This window comes from Pezoporus occidentalis, unplaced genomic scaffold (assembly GCF_034315485.1).
Source record: "Pezoporus occidentalis ecotype Australia unplaced genomic scaffold, CSIRO_AGI_Poc_V1 ctg4, whole genome shotgun sequence".
Classification (NCBI taxonomy): Eukaryota; Metazoa; Chordata; class Aves; order Psittaciformes; family Psittacidae; genus Pezoporus; species Pezoporus occidentalis.
Window position 1 is genome coordinate 1099982 of NW_026915724.1, and position 14242 is coordinate 1114223.

The 14242-nt window shown below is 37.7% G+C and overlaps 1 protein-coding gene across 4 annotated transcripts in view; it reads right to left on the reverse strand.

Moving 5' to 3' along the window:
- HNF4G (hepatocyte nuclear factor 4 gamma) overlaps positions 1-14242 on the reverse strand; it is a 61952-nt gene that overhangs the window by 20658 nt on the left and 27052 nt on the right. For 3 of the 4 annotated variants that reach the window (XM_062633157.1, XM_062633158.1, XM_062633161.1), the window contains exon 2: positions 13574-13674. The gene's annotated coding sequence lies outside the window, so the exon portion shown is untranslated. Of the gene's footprint in view, positions 1-13573; positions 13809-14242 lie in introns of those variants that run through there. The other variant, XM_062633159.1, reaches the window with a different exon arrangement.

Sequence of the window (14242 nt, forward strand, 5' to 3'; positions counted from 1 at the left end):
ACAGACAAGCTACCAATGAAGAAGGAAAATTTACAGGGGAAGACCTAGAAAAAAAGCCCTCTGAAATGCATCCTTCAAATTTCCAAGTCTGCAGAGTAACCTCAGAGTCACAAATAATCCTGTCTCCTTGTGGACACACAGATGCAGTCTCAGGCCAGTCCACCTCCTGACTCCAGTGGATTCCAGTGGCTTACGACAAGATTCTTGTCTGTCACAGAGGTATCTCCAAACCAAAGAGCAATTATTATCATGGTACTGCTTTCACAAATTCTCCAGATATTGAAAGCTTTCCACAGGCACTGCTGTCCTTTTCACCTACTGTTATTCCTTTTCCTTTAAACCATTCATCCATTATTATACTCAGTAAGATATAAAAAAAATGAAAAACTTCTTAAAAAAGACAAATCTATAAAGTTCTGCCTCCTTATGAACAGCACTTTTATTAACAACCAATGTAACTACAAATACTTCCTATACAATACAGAAGAAAAATAACATATCAGAATTTTATAATATACTTAAGTTTATCATTGAAACGTTAGAATATTTCATGCCTACGATCATGGAAAATATTCTACTCAGAAAGTATCATTTCACAGTACTAGAAGTACGCAAAGTTGCCTAGTCTTCAACCATAGCTAATACTTTTTTATTTTTCTTAAAGCAGCATATTTAACAAAACTGATACAAAGTTATTTGCTGACAGCTCATATTTGTTTAGGAAATCACAATAACTTCATCATCACAAGAAGGAATAATTTTATACTACTCACTGACTCAGTTTGAAAAGTTTCTTCAGCAGCAGAACTTGTATTTGCTACAACAACATTTTTGAATTTGTATAGCAATTGCTACATAAACAAGTTACTAGCTACATGACAAGCTATACATTGCATTAAATATGTTATTTAAAATAAAATACCAAGGTTTATATGTTAGATTGTCTTTTGCTCCTTAGAGCATACATTTTCATGAGATTTTCTGTAAATAATCTCTGGCTTTTTCACACCAAAATTTTATTCTGCACAAATAAAAAAAAATCTAAAACTACCTGGATTTTATTTCAAAACTCCAGTCCTGACAACATTCTGGCATATGAGTAAATTTAAAATAAGTCAAGGAATGTAAGATGGAAGATATCATCTATGACATGATCAAATCCTGCTATTCACTCTGCTTTTAGCAGAATTTTTTCAGTGCTGCCAAAACAGGCCCCTCAGTGACTGCTAAAGAGAGGGAATGAATTGACCCTTCATGCTTCTGTCATATAAAAACTCGTTTCAATTGATTTTTTAATATGGAAAAATGTGCACTACAAGAAAGACATTCTTTATACTTTTTTCATGTTTTGCTAAGGAAACTTCTCATAGTGAAATTTTGCATTCATAAAAATCTGCTTTCTGAGGAATTTTTGGCACGATGTACATCATGGCCAATTAATGTATACTAATGACTACTGTAAAATATTAATATGTTTAATATGTATAATTAACATTTCAGCAGTAGGTGGATCAGAATGCAGTCCTGTAATTAGAGCAGTTGAGGAAAGAAGCTAATGATGAGCAGCTTTTGGTCCTATGTCAATCCAAGCTCTGTAATGTCCACTAGTCTTCAGACCCCCACACAGTATATTTCTCTTCAGATTGGATACCTGCACTGTTTTCTAAATTATGAATGACCTCAGAGCTTGGAGTATGAGACGTTCATTCAAATTCTAAGTCAATTCATCTACAAATGACAGCCAAGAAGTATTAGACTGAGGTAAGCATAAGTCTTAAAATTGTATAATTACTCAAACTGAGAAACATTCCTTTGAGATAAGCAGTACTATAAACCTGAGTGAGAAATGTTTTTTCAAAATAAATTTTTCAGTAATTGTGAAGAAAGACAAAGCTACACAATAATGCTTTTGTTCATGTGGTTTGTCATACTTTTTCTTTAAATCTGATGACTCTACAATCACATGCAGAAAGCATTCCTATTTTATCTTAAGACTATTAACTCTGTAAATTGCTCAGCTGTCCATAATAAATGTAATTCTATCTGACTGTGCTATAAAACAGAACAAAAGCTAATAAAATACAGGTCATTTCCATAAAAGTGTTCCTGTAAATAAAAGCAAACCTCAAACTATTATCACTACTGAAAAACAGTTTTGGTTTTCTTTTTTTTTTTTTTTTTAATAGGTACTAATATGTCTTTTTAGCATTCCAGCTCAGTATGAAATGAAGAAATGTAGATCCCCAGAAGAAAGCCTTAATTTAAAGGTATTTTTTCTTGTTTCCATGTTTTCTGAGTGATTAACACATCTTCACAGTATTTCTTGCTTTGCAAGTACAGTGAATTAAGGTGGACATATTCAGAAGGCATCCTATTTTTGCCAGTAAACTGGCATATTTGCCCAGTATGTTGATAACACAATTTGCATGTGCCTCCCATCGCATTTGGTGGCACACACCTGAGATAGGGTACGAAGAAAGACTACTAACAAAACCTAATGAAACTGTATGAGCTGAGCCAGAACACCTCCTTATTACAGTAAAAGCAGACAAAGATCTTCACATGGCCAAAAGCAGTGTGCAAATTTCCACACGCCAGCAGGGAATCTCATCTTTGGCTTACAGAGACACACCCCCATGAAATACTAGACTGAGGGTTCCTCAGTCTAGGAAGACTAGTAAGATACCCTCAGCACCATACTATCTATCAAGATACCCTCAGTGCCAGGGAGAGAACTGACAGTCACCATCACATCAGCTCTGCTGCCACCCACACCCGAGTATTTCATAAATGGTCCATGAGTAATGACTGGGAAATGTTTGCTTGTATTCTAAACCATACAAAATTCTGACATGTTTGACACTAAAGAATTTGTAACACTGCAGTGTTAGTTTACTTGATGGAGATGTCTGGCTTCTTATTTTTTAAATAAAAATGTTAAAGTTGGATCAGATCTAAAAGTTAATGATAAAATCTAAATGTCAACCACCAAACTTCTTAGAAATCTTGGAAAATAAATAGTCATTTGTGCTTAAGACCTAAACATCATGATGGAAACATGGCTATGATCACTTACAACATTAAAACATTACAGCAAGTGTCTTAACACAGCCATTCCATGCCTATCCACCCCCCCCCCAAAAAAAAAAAAAAAAAAAGAAAAAATCAGAGCCAAACAAGAACAAAATTGCCTTTGAACTGGTTAATGTTAAAAGATTTTTCAGAACAATTTGTGAATCATGAGAGCAAATGTACAGCACAACTGCTTCCAGTAAGATGATCAAATGCACCATCTCCTACACACTTCTCAAACCCAGCATCAACTATCAGCTTTACTGAGTAAATTTATGGCACTTAGAAGCTTCTATGCCTTTCATTTTGCATCACTTTGTCCTAAAAAAAAATGTGGTTAAATAATACCAGTAAAGCCAGTACCGGAACTGAGTAACAGGTTTTCATGGCACATTTACTAGGCAAGGTGGTAAAATAAGCTGCAACAAATCATGCTAGGTGAAACCTAAGTACAAACCTTTGTGGAAAGTCTAGGCTAAGCCTGTTTCCATTACACACATTTCTAGACACTTAGACCACCTCAGGCATCCTATAAAAATGAGATTCTTACACATATTGAATCTGCACCTTTTTTCATTTGAATTGGTGATTCATTATGTTGAGCACCACTGTATCAAACAGGAAAAATACATATCTTTATTTAATAAGTTATGATGAGGATTGGGTTGTTTTTTTATTTTTTTTCATTTTGGTGTAACAGGGAACAGAACATTATTACAAAGTCTGAATTGTCTTTATATTTATGCTTTGAGCTTCATAAAGTATCCATCTCTAAGAACACCCGGCTACAACCTCAACTACCACGAATATGAATAAATTCAGAAAGCCAGCAACATGCCTGGCTTCTGACTTGTCAAACACTACAGACCCACCCTGTTCAGCAAATTTTTCAAGCTGGATACAATCCCAAAATAGTTATGAAGATGTCAATGAGTAATCTACATCAGAGTTTCAAAAGTGTGTAAGAGATTTAATACTTCAAGTTCTATGAAATGCATCCACTTGGGTCTTTGCCCTGTCTGTACTTGAGGGGAAATATCAAAGGATTATGAAAGCTCTAAAATATTTTGAGCCTGAAGAATAGTTGCTGCAGGATAACTCTTAAGATAATTTACACTGGCTAAGGATACAGTCCACTTTCATATCCTCCAGCAGTTTTATTCTAAAAGGATACATGATTTATTCACTTTATATACCACATTGTCACTGAGGTGATATGCTACTAGCATAGCAACAGTAATATAATGGTGTCATATGCAAAGGGAAGATGTTACATCCATGACTTAAGCTCAAGGTAATCAAATCTGTCTGGTTTATCTGATTTTATTTATCACTTATACATGCACAAATACATCAGTGAGTACCTTGAGTAGCACCTCATAAGGTACGAGACGCATTCCAGTTTGCAAACTCTTAGTTGCATTCTCTCTTTAACAGAAAGGTGTGTTTTAAGGATCATTCTCATGCTGCATTCATTCACTGTCTGCACAGATCAAAATTATTAATATCTGCTGCATTTTCCAGACGACCTGTGCATGCTGTCATGGTTTACTGAAATGAGTGATGTATCTATGTGTGGTGGTTCTGCAGCTGCACTCTCCAGCCCTTGATTACCTACCAGATTCAGGAAGATTTTTTGCTATTTTTATTTCACATTATTATTATCATTATTATTATGTTGCACTGAATTTCTTCAACTAAGGAGAGCTGAATTACTCCTATAATAACTGTATGTCAGCATCTAATAACTTTAAAACTTTCTCCTGAGATTTCTTAGCCTACAACTTAGCATAGGACAGCCTTTCACCAATTAATACCACTGCTGAAGAGCAGGAAATAGTCCAGAAAAAGCCATCTCATAATCAAGAGGTCATACATAGACCATTGTATATAGGTCATCACAAAACATCAACTAGTAGCTGTGCAACTGCACTGATAGCAGTGTGTCTGGGTAATGAAAGTCAAGGTTGTGATGGTGCCTACTGAAGAAACACATTTATAGAAGATTTAGAGGGGTAGCTAATGGTGAAGTGGACGCCTGATGACAGTGAGTCAAAAAGGAAGTTAAGGGGTCATCTCATGGCTCTCTACAGCTTCCTGAGGAAGAGAAGTGGAGAGATAGGGAGATGCTGATTTCTTCTCCCTGGGATCACTGGTAGGATGCATGGGAATGGTTCAAAGGTGTGCCAGGAGAGGTTTAGACTGGTCAATAGGAAACATTTCTTCACTGAGAGAGTGGTCAGACACCAGAACTGGCTTCCTATGGAGGTGGTCAATGCCCCGAGCCTGCTGATGTTTAAGAGGCATTTGGACAGTGCCCTTAATAACAGGCTTTAACTTGGTCAGCCCTGAAGTGATCAGAAGTTGGACTAGTTGAAAGTTTTAAGTCCCTTCCAATAAAAACAGACTGCTCTGCTGTGCTGTGTTCTGTTCTATTCTATTCAGTCAGAACATAGTATGCCAGGTACAGGAGATAGGAGGTAAAGACTGAGAACTCAGAGTAGTTATATTCCTTTATCTAGCTGTTCCAGGAGGCTGTCTGCAGTATATTGCAGCACATGTGGACATCAAATGTTATACAGATTTAAAAACTTGGTTTATACATACATATGTATGTGTATATATGCACACACAGGAATTTATTGTCAGTGTTTTTCTGACAGCTGGATTTTCCTCCTGAATTATCATTGAGTATACCTACAAAAATGGATTTGACAGGGGGAAACTCTTCCTTCTGCATACTGGGTCCTAGTAATTCTTGACATTGTATTGTCCATGTGCAGATTCCCTCCATAAGATAGTTGCAAATCTGCATTTTTCCACTTCAATCCATTCCTGTGCTTGCTTTGTGTCCAGATTAACAGTAAATTTGCTAACCCTATCTGGCTTTAGCAGGCACTATTGGAAAATTGTGCATTTTCATGAAGAGGAAGGATAAAAAATAGGATACTTCTGCTTTTTACATAGCAACAGATAAGCCAGACTGTTAAGTATTTGACTCGCTATTAGGTAGACTTTACTGTTTAGTATTTCTATTTTAGCTTAATATTCTTCAATTCGTTTTATTCTTGAAAACTTACAATAGCCATGAAGCATAGCCAGTTTAGATGGCTTAAAGGATTTTTGTAGCATAGTTTTGTGGTGAGTTTTGCTGAGTTACAGTTAAATGACTGGAGTCACTTGTTAATTATTTGCTTAAATCAGGTAACTCATTATTTTCTGATATACACAGGAAATTAATCAGAGACTTGTTCTGCAGAACAGAATGAAATGAGAAGAAAAGAGGAAGGAGTTCAGGTATAAGATAAAGCCAAACCATCATGATATTGATAAGCAAGACTAAACATTTGTTCAGTCATCCCCAGGTGATTAGTAATTTCTTAAGAAGCCTTCTTGGCAGGTTTTTATACAAACTTGCTCATAAACAATGTTTTATATTACCAGTTAGATAAATTTTATTTACAAATTATCCACATTTATCTTGGAAATATTGCATAATGAGTTGTTGTTTTTTTTTCCACAGGTAAACACCATTGCCTTTGTCATACACAATAAAAGAGTTCAAAAAAAGGTTAACCAGCATAAAGGTAAGGTTTGTTTGGTGCTTTTTTTTTTCAGTTTGCCTAGAATCCTTTGTTTGTGTGTGATGAATTAATTGCAGCAAGTCTTCAAATTTCTATATTCTATCCTCTTCTGAATTATATTTCTACATACTGTTTCAAAACAAACTCAGTACATTTCTGCCTGTGCTAGTGACTATATAACTCATGGTCCTATGAAAAAGACTAATTAAATAACTAGGCAGAGAATTCCCATTATTTTCAGTTACTCTGTCTAAAATTAAAAATTTTAACTAGAGTCTAAACTGACTCATCACATTCCTGCAGAAAGAATGTTGTGTCAACACACTTGACTTGACTCTTCCAAGGCACTAGCATGATTATGCTTAGCTTGGCAACTTCTCTCAATTTTATTCTTATGAAAATCAGTTAATGGGAAGTTCAGAGCATGTTTATGAGTTTAAACAGAAATTATAACAAAAGGACAGAAATTTAAAAATATTACCCTCATGAAGGAACAATACAAAATTATTAAAACATTCTGTTTCAATGATATTTTGTAACAGCTCAAAGTATCAAAATTATTCAATTTTATGCATCAAATAAATATGAAGTTTTTTTTTAAAACAAATTAACTTCTGGGGAGGCATGCATTTAAAATACCCTGAATTTTAAAGGGATGCTTTCTGGTTTGAGAACAATAACATATTATGGGATTTAGCACTGCTGAAATAACAGTTTGTAAAGTATATCAAAACCAACAATCCAAAGCTTCTAAAATATCCTAAATTGGGCCAAAGAAACCATTCCACTATGTCATAAACCAAGAAATTTCGTATTAAAATTGTATTTTCCTTAAGAGAACAACATCGTTCTTGGTTTCAACAAACATGAAACAACAACCATATCTCCTTGCAAAATACAAACAGGGCTGTCCTGAGAATAGTGGAGGACCTGGACACTTGATACCTTTATGGAAAGAGGCATCTGCATTGTAAGTCTTATAAATTCAGATCCCAGAGCACATAAAACAGAATCTTCTAGAAGAGCTTAAGTCTGTTCTTTCTTGTGGACATAGAGATCCACTCTGCAGTTGGACAGTGTTCCTCTTTTTATTTTAACACATCAGGTGTGTTTCCAGGTAGGAATAGAACATTAGCTGTGACTTCCAAGACATACAGACATATCTGCTCCAAACACATTTTTAACAGTGATTTTAATAGGCTCAAGATCAGTAAAAGTCCCTTTTAAAAGCTGATGATAAATATTAGAAAAATAAGGTGGGCTGCATCTCTCTGGTTAATAAAGCCAGAGCACTGATCAAGCTGAGCAGGAAAAAATGCATTGGCATGGAAACTATGAAAGAAGCGGTCCTGTGAAGTTGTGCTTAGCTTCAATCTTAAAAGTGGATAAGAGGAAACTTTGAGAAATGGACATAGGTGCAGTTACAGAATTATAGAATCATAGAATAGTTAGGGTTGGAAAGGACCTTAAGATCATCTAGTTCCAACCCCCCTGCCATGGGCAGGGACACCTCACACTAAACCATGCCACCCAAGGCTCTGTCCAGCCAGGCCTTGAACACTGCCAGGGATGGAGCATTCACAGCTTCCTTGGGAAACCCATTCCAGTGCCTCACCACCCTCACAGCAAAGAAACTCTTCCTTATATATGATCTAAACATCCCCTGTTTAAATTTTAACCCATTATCACGTGTCCTGTCACTACAGTCCCTAATGCAGAGTTCCTCCCCAGCATCCCTATAGGCCCCCTTCAGATACAGGAAGGCTGCTATGAGGTTTCCACACAGCCTTCTCTTCTCCAGGCTGAACAGCCCCAACTTTCTCAGCCTGTCTTCATACGGGAGGTGCTCCAGTCCCCTGATCATCCTCATGGGCCCCCTCTGGACTTATTCCAATGTTCCATGTCCTTTTAATGTTGAGGACACCACAACTGCATACAATACTCCAGGTGAGGTCTCACAGGAGCAGAGTAGAGGGGCAGGATCACCTCCTTCGACCTGCTGGTCACGCTCCTTTTGGTGCAGCCCAGGATATGGTTGGCTTTCTGGGCTCAAAGCGTGCACTGCCGGCTCATGTTCAGTTTCTCATTAACCAACACCCGAAATCCTTCTCCACAGGGCTGCTCTGAATCTCTTCTCTGACCATCTCGTAGCTGTTCCTGGGATTGCTCCGACCCAGGTGTAGGACCTTGCACTTGTCATGGTTAAACTTCATGAGGTTGGCATCAGCCCACCTCACAAGCATGTCAAGGTCCCTCTGGATGGCATCCCTTCCCTCCAGTGTATCAACCAAACCACACAGCTTGGTGTCATCAGCAAACTTGCTGAGGGCACACTCAATCCCACTGTCCATGTCACTGACAAAGATGTCAAACAAGACCAGTCCCAACACTGATCCCTGAGGGACACCAATCATTACTGTTTTCCAACTGGACATTGAGCCACTGACCACAACCACAATAAAAATTATCAAGATACAATCTGAAAAGTTATATGTAGCTGCAATAATGTAGGTTAAATAGTCATGTCTACCTTAAATATCATACGTAACAGCTGTGTCTGAGTGGGTCTTACGGGCATCAGCAATGCCCATGTGTATTTCTTGGTTTTAATTTGTTCATGTAGGTAGGCTCCATCATTTTATCAGAAAACTTTGCATTCTGAAACATTATCTCCATATCTGTGACAGAGAGACAAACTATATTCCCCTTTTTATGAACAGAGAACCAAGGCAAAGGACAAATAGTGTTTATGACACCTGAGTCCACATGTCCACAATATAGTCATCTGCATGCAAATTAGATATCTTACTTCTTTTGTATACTATGATCAGAAACAGGCACATTTAAACATTTTCATCATACCTATCTTTAACAGTAGGTTGAATTGAATCACCTCTCAGAGCATCCACTTCTTCCCACTGGTTGACTAACCAAAGTGCTCACACAAGCGCACAACCACCTAGTTAGGTGGAGTGAACCTACACAAAGGACTCCCCAAAATCTGAGAAGAGAGCTGAAGGTAGAGACTCACCTCCTGTACTTTTCACCTTAGCACTTTCTCAAAATTGAAAATATATCATATAGCCCACCTGTTACAGATTCTGAATGCCAGAAGAAAAACATCCTTTATCATATTTTAAAACAAATTCAAAATATTGTTATATTCCTAGTTCACATAATGAATGTTTGTTCCAACCTAAAATATGTTTCAGAGGGCCTGAGCTTCAGGAAGGGAGTCAGCCAAATTAATAATAGCCATGTGTACAATCATAAAATGATGAACACTATTCTAAATGAGGATTAACAAAATCAGGCCCAGGTACTTCTGTGTTTGATAAAAAATGAGATATATGTAGTATAATCCAAAACCAAGTTAGGTGAAGATCATTTCTCATAACAGAGAACACAAAGCAAATCTTAAGCTACCTTGTCTAAATGTGGGACAGCTGTACTGCATGGTGCTGCCTGCAGTTCTGGTTTGTGAATGTGTACCCAAGAAAAAGGAGAAGGAAAATAATAATGCAAAAAAATATTATTGTCGTTGCTTTTGTGAGACCTCACCTGCTTTTGTGAGACCTCACATGGAGTATTGTGTACAGTTCTGGTATCCTCAACATTAAAAGGACATGGAACTGTTGGAACAAGTCCAGAGGAGGGCCACGAGGATGATCAGGGAACTGGAGCACCTCCCGTATGAAGATAGGCTGAGAAAGCTGAGGCTGTTCAGCCTGGAGAAGAGAAGGTTGCGTGGAGACCTCATAGCAGCCTTCCAGTATCTGAAGGGGGCCTATAGGGATGCTGGGGAGGGACTATTCATTAGGGACTTTAGTGATAGGACAAAGGGTTAACAGGTTAAAACTTAAACAGGGGAAGTTTAGATTGGATATGAGGACGAAATTCTTTACTGTGATGGTGGTGAGGCACTGGAATGGGTTGCCCAGGGAGGCTGTGAATGCTCCATCCCTGGCAGTGTTCAAGACCAGGTTGGACGAGGCCTTGGGTGACATGGTTTAGTGTGAGGTGTCCCTGCCCATGGCAGGGGGGTTGGAACTAGATGATCTTAAGGTCCTTTCCAACCCCAATGATGCTATGATTCTGTTATTTCCTGAAGGGGATCTGAATATAAAATTCAGTCAAGAAAGAAAAGATACAAAAGTGAAGTTAAAGCCTGGGCGTTTGTATGTCACCCAATAATCAGTTTTAAAAGTCCAAACGGGGGAACTATATGAAATACCGCTATTGACATGAAGAATCCTGAATACATTCTTAATGCTTAATTTCAAAGACCTTAGAAGATCACTGAGTTCAACTTTCTCCTCAATCAGGTCAGTCCGGGTTGCTAAGGGCTTTATCCAGCCATATCTGGAACTACTTTGAAGGATGAAGACAGCCCAATCTTTTTGGGCACCCTGTTACTCTCCTGGACATGGTATCCCTTGCTTCTCAGAGGGGGCATTTTTCTCCTTACCCACAGTCTGAAATTCTCCTGTGTGAAATTATGTCTATAGTCTCTTGTCCTTCCACCTGCGCCACAGTGAAAAGCCTGGCTTCATCTTTTCACAAACCACCTTTAGGCAGCAGAGGCTGTTGTGAGGCCTCTTCCCCAAAGGCGTCTCATCTCCAGGCTGAAATTGGGCAGGTGTTCAAGGCCCTGACCATCTTGATGGCCCTCCTTCGGACTTCCTCCATTTTATCCATGCCTATCTTTGAAGAAAGAAGAGGACACAGGGGAAGGGAAGGGGCAAAACTGGATTCACCATTTTAGATGACATCTAACAACTGTTGAGTAAAACGGAGTAATCACTTCTCTCGATCCTGCTAATACAGCCCAGGATGCTATTGGTCCTCTGGTTTCAGGACACACTACTGGCTCATGCTCTGCACTCTGTCTACCAAGACCCTTTGGTTCTTCTCAGCAGAGCTTCCCTGCATCCAGCTCCCTAATTCTTCCCCCCGTACAGGATTGTTCCACAACTGTCCCCCAGTTTTTCACTTAACTGAATTTTTATTCTTTCAGAAACACAATACCTTTCTACTGTGGCTAAATAACTATGGCATTCCCTATTTTTTATTTTTTTTTTAGATAGATACATAAAGTAAATTACCATAAGGGACTTAGTTTGAAAAGACTCACTTAGCTGTCTCAAAGAGTTTTCATTAAAATACTGCCATGTAGGTTCACTTAGCCAAAATAAGAAGTCAGACAGTCTCTTCCACCAGTACTTCTGGACACATTTCATAGAGCCAGCAGAACTCATCTACACCTCCTGCTGTCATTCATCTGACAGTGAATGGCATTTCTTCTTCCATCTGCACGAGGCGGGGATTTAAAAGCTGACATTATGGCTGGAATTAAGGAGTATTAATGGCTTGCCAGCCATGTTCAGGGCATGAGAATTTAGATCTTATGCAAGAAGACTAAAAGGAGCTGTTTTGCCCATCTGAGGGATGCAAAAAGTGAGAGGGAGTTTATTTCACAAATAAACCATGCATGGTCAACATCATAGAGGGGCTGGAATTATTTAGATGATAAAACAATGCTGCCATAACAACAAAGGCATAAATTTGAAACTGGCAAGTAGAAAGCTTCTAAACATGGCAGGGTTACAGCACTGTAACAAACTTCTATTTAGGTAGTATTGATGAGGAACCTAACCAGACACTGAGAGGAATTTATGAAAGGGCTGGTGACATCAGTCAAACTGATGACTCAGGAGATCTCTTCTAGTCTTATGTTATTTACATCATTAATATTTGTTTTAAAAGTGGTCAGTGAACTATATCAAGTGTGTTTTTCTAATTATGAATTAAACAAATATAAATGACAGCAAGTTAACCTTAGTGTGATAAGCAATTAACAGAATTATGCTGTGACTGCAGCTGATACATAATTAACAACTGCTGCAAACGATGTTATCCATCTAATTTGCCCAGACTGGAGTAGCATTATTCTTAGGCATGTTTAGCAAGTTCTGCAATTATGTGCACTTGAGTGAAGTGCTCTTTCCTAATGTGTTCAAATTCACAAAGCTGTTATTAGAATTGCAAATAAGATATACATCAGCATCATTTCCTCTGCCAATCATTTTCTCTTCTTTGGAACTATCCTTGACAGAAAATTAAATTGTAACAATTCCAAAGGATGTTTGCACAAACTATGCAAAAGTGGTGTTATATAATTAAAAAGGGAAAATGTGCAAAAATCATCCTGATGAACCAAGCAGGACTGAATTCAAAATGCACACGTTGCTGCTGAGTGGGAAGGAACAAGAATCATGGAGTTCACTGGGGTACAGAAAGAAACATTCACAATAGAACTTACTTAAGAAAGTGGAAAAGGGAAAAATATTTTTTGAAGTGCTGTATATTTAAGGCCCAGAACTGAAGAATACCTAATCACTCAAATTCTAATGAAATCAGTAGAAAAAATCATCCCCTTTCAAAGACTGGGTCTTCAAGGTCAATACATGTTGGAGCTGCAAATCCTCAATTAGCTCTTTAAAGCATAAAAAAAAGAAAAAAGAAAAAAGAAAAAAAAAAAAACAAACAAACCAACCAACCCAAAACAAAAACTAGTGTTTTCTGTTCACCGTTCCCAGAAGGATACTGGAAAATCTGAACAACTGGAGAAAGTCATAAGATATGGTGAGGGAGCAATTGTCCCACGAGGAGCACACACAGACTTGGGTGAATAACATAATTATACCATTTAACAAAAAACTTTGGTGTGTGCATAGCTTCCAGAAACCAAGCACAAATTTCTCCAGTTTCTGAGGTATTTATGTGGTTTTCAGGAGCTCATGACCTTTCCATCAGTTGCATCTCCAAATGTTCATCTTTTTCTGAGAGTTGCATGTGGAAATAGGACAGCTAGCAAGAAAGGAGGTTGGTGAAGCATGCAGCAAAACTTTACTTACATTCAAAAAAAACCACAACACTGTATAGAATCTTCAGCTCTCCATACACAGGTGAGGGAAGGCTGATTTCCTAGACTGTTTTTCCATCCTCTAGGTAATACCTGCAGCCAATAAGAGTAAAATAAATGGAATGCAAACCAACTATACTCCTAAAGAAAATTCTTATTTGGATTATAAGAGCTGAGGACACAGTGCTTTCACTCAAGGTACAAAGGCAATTCTGAAGATTAAAGAAACTTTGAGAAAACACTTAAGTCATCAGACAATGTTGATGCCAGATTTCCTTCCACTTGTAGAATTAAAAAGCATAGAATTTATACAATGTCTTAAAATACTATCTGGAAGAATTACATAGAGGGAATAAGAGACAAAATGGTTTTTAAGAGTGTAGAAGTGTTGACATAGAAGCATATGAATAAAAGATTCCCAGCTCTTTGGATGACTCTAATATTTAGGTTCTGGGTAAACTGCATAGTAAACCAGGTTTTGTAGTAGAAAAGACTGAAAGAGAAATTTAATTTGACTATGTGGAGAGGGTTTCATGAAGGATAAAGGCGTAAAGGAAACAAAGGGACATTGTAGTAACCTTGAGAACTACTTTACAACTCTTGCAGCCCCATTGACTTTTCTTGGGTAAACTGCACTTTTAAATGCTAAGCTTTAGCTGGG